At 47.1% G+C, this 3,462-nt stretch overlaps 1 non-coding gene across 1 annotated transcript; it reads left to right on the plus strand.

Annotated features, from left to right (window-relative positions):
* Nucleotides 1–3,005: 3,005 nt before the first annotated feature.
* Trnas-cga (transfer RNA serine (anticodon CGA)) lies at nucleotides 3,006–3,080 on the plus strand. The gene has a single exon. It is a non-coding gene; the product is annotated as a tRNA-Ser (tRNA).
* Nucleotides 3,081–3,462: the final 382 nt, after the last annotated feature.

The following is a 3,462-nucleotide window of genomic DNA, read 5'->3' on the forward strand; positions in this document are numbered from 1 at the left end:
TAAAGTTTCCCCTTCCTGGGACAATGAATTCACGGTGTTCTTATTTCAATTTCCAGGAGTGTATATACGGTGTCTGTTCTTCAGTTACTTTTGGCCTGGACTTTCCATGTGTGGATTCTTGACCATAACATCTGAAATACCCACATTTATCTGAAACAGTGTTTCAGAAGTGATGGTCAATAATTCACACATGGAAAGTACGGTCAAAAGTAGCTAAAAATCTCCAATAAACATGGGTCACGATTCAACCGTTGTAGAGATACAACACATTTTCCGTTTGCAGTTAATCAATGTCTAGGAACACACGGCGTCTCTAAACGTTAAAGTAGGTGTTCGAAATATTGTCCATGCGTCTTAATGCAACACTGAATTCGTCTCTGAAATGAGTTGCGAATCTCTTTCAGGCAGTCCTGGGGAATTCTGTAAATGCTGGAATGCTGTTTCAGTACTCCAGTGTAATTCCTCAATAGAGTTGACCTCGGTAGCATAGATCAGGGTTTTGACATGAACCACACACAGAGATCCATGAGATTTAAATCCGGGGACCTCCTGTACCTGTCCAATGTTCACCATTCATCCGAGTTAAGCCGGCGCTCGTAAATGAGGAGATCCGTCAAGCATGAACCAAATGGTCAGTCGTTGGTTCAATGGAACATCATCACTCAAAAAATGGTTCAAATGGCTCTGATAACTATGGGACTTAACATCTGATGTCATCAGTCCCCTAGAACTTAGAACTACTTAAACCTAACTAACCTAAGGATATCACACACATCCATGCCCGAGGGAGGATTCGAACCTGCGACCGTAGCAGTCTCGCGGTTCCGGACTGAAGCGTCTAGAACCGCACGGCCACCGCGGCCGGCCATCATCACTCACATCTGGAAGTACAGTCCTCAGAAACCTCATGTACTGCTGTCCGGTTAGTCTCTTTGATAAGAAGTGTGGTCCAATTATGCAGTCTCCGATTAGTCATGTCCAGACATTCAACGAATAATGCTGCTGATGTGATACGTGTGTTGCATTACGATTGACATCGGCCCAAATGTGACAGTTATGGTAGTTAAAAATACCGTCACGGGTAAATCCAGTGAACAGAATACTGCTTAGAAACAGCGGATTCAGGATACACTGTTGTTGCACCCATTGGCAGAAATTCGCTCTTGGAGAGGTGTAAAATACGCCACACACTGCTATGACTCAAGACACGCTCTTGGGTAGCAGTCCTCCTAGTTGAAATACTCGGACGTTTGTGTACAATGCGTAACATCCTTTCCTCAACATCGGGTGTCATGGATCTGGGTCGTCCTTCTCGTACATAGTTTGCGAAACTCCCGGTTTCTCTAATGCGCCGATGTCACCGGCTAAATGTACGCCTGTCGGGCTGCCTGCGGAGAGGAAAAACGTCCTCATACAGTCGTGCAACCTCCATAGTACTGCCATTCGCTTTGCCATACATGAAGTGCATGTAAGCGTACTCTTCATTGGTGTAATCTCTGTCCATGGTGCCTTCACGGTCGTAACTGACTGCGAGGCCGGAAAGGGGAGTAGTTGCGCATGCGTAAACAAAGCGATAGTCGATCCCAAACCTTGAGATACCAACGTAAACACCGCGGTATCCATGGTCCTTCGCAGTTGCTTCCCAACTTGAATTAATGCGATACCGCGACAACGGTTTATTTGTGAACCCACGTTTAATGGAGCTTTTTAGCTACAAGCTGGTGTCGGCAGCATTGACCCTACAAGGAGCAATCAGCTTGGCTTAAATCGAAGGCACCGTAACGGCTGTAGACTACGTGAGCCGTAGACGGTGTGGCCGAGGGGTTCTAGGCGCTACAGTCTGGAACTGCGCCACCACTACGGTCGCAGGTTCGAATCCTGCCTCGGGCATGGATGTGTGTGATGTCCTCAGGTTAGTTAGGTTTAAGTAGTTCTAAGTTCTAGGGGACTGATGACCTCAGCAGTTAAGTCCCATAGTGTTCAGAGCCATTTGAACCATTTGAAGCAATATTGCAGACAACCTGCGTCGCTTCATGCTTGAGGTCTTCCACGACGGCGATGGCGTCTTTTAACAGGATATCTGCCCATGTCACAAGGCCATAATCGTGCTACAGTGTTTTGACTAGCATGACAGCGAACTCACGTTGAGGTCTTGGCCATCAAATTTACCATTCATGAACCCAGTGGAACATACTGAGACTGTCGAGCACAAGCTCTGCACCCAAAAACCATTGGCCCATAATTTGTAGGAACTGCGTGAACTATGCGTAGACATCTGATGCCTCACACCTCCGCAAAATTACGAAAGACTCGTGGAATCTCTGCCACGCAGAATCACTGGTGTATTGTGTTACAAAGGGTGACTGACACGCTATTAAGAAGGTGGTCGTATTATTTTGACTCACCAGTGTGTTTTCAGCTGCAAATAAATGTCGTTGTTTTGAAATGTCTGGATGACGCTTTTTCTATTTTTTCACTTCTCATGGCTTACCAGAAATGTTTTTGATAAAAAATTTTCTACCAATTATATTTCGGTCACTGCTAAACTTCATCATAGTTGCCAGAATGAGATTTTCACTCTGCAGCGGAGTGTGCGCTGATATGAAACTTCCTGGCAGATTAAAACTGTGTGCAGAACCGAGACTCGAACTCGGGACCTTTGCCTTTCGCGGGCAAGTGCTCTACCAACTGAGCTACCCAAGCACGACTCACGCCCGGTCCTCACAGCTTTCACTTCTGCCAGTACCTCGTCTCCTACCTTCCAAACTTTACAGAAGCTCTCCTGCGAACCTTGCACAACTAGTACTCCTGAAAGAAAGGATATTGCGGAGACATGGCTTCATTGTGGAAATATCCCCCAGGTTGCGGCTAAGCCATGTCTCCCCAATATTCTTTCCTTCAGGAGTGCTAGTTCTGCAAGGTTCGCAGGAGAGCTTCTGTAAAGTTTGGAAGGTAGGAGACGAGGTACTGGCAGAAGTAAAGGTGTGAGGACGGGGCGTGAGTCGTGCTTGGGTAGCTCAGTTGGTAGAGCATTTGCCCGCGAAAGGCAAAGGACCCGAGTTCGAGTCTCGGTCCGGCACACAGTTTTAATCTGCCAGGAAGTTTCATCATAGTTACTTTCTTAATTCTGGTGCTTTACTGTCCAGCCACACCCTTAGTATGATCACCTGCCGAAAGTATAAATAACCACCTTTTGCCTCGCGGACCGCTTCTGTGGAAGGTACCGACAGCGATAGGGAGGCATGGCGACATCCAGTGGCATGGCCACCTGCGTTACCATGAGGACCCATGGCGCGTACAGCCTGATCGAGATGATCCCACAGATTCTCTACTGGGTGTAGATCCGGGTAGTCTGGGGACCAGTGGAGTATGGTTAACTCATTCTGGTGCTCTTCGAATTACGTATGTACATTGCGAGCTGTATGACACATTACGTTCTCCTGCTGATAGCAGCCATCTTTC

The sequence above is a fragment of the Schistocerca cancellata genome, chromosome 3 (genome assembly GCF_023864275.1).
Source record: "Schistocerca cancellata isolate TAMUIC-IGC-003103 chromosome 3, iqSchCanc2.1, whole genome shotgun sequence".
NCBI classification, from domain to species: Eukaryota; Metazoa; Arthropoda; class Insecta; order Orthoptera; family Acrididae; genus Schistocerca; species Schistocerca cancellata.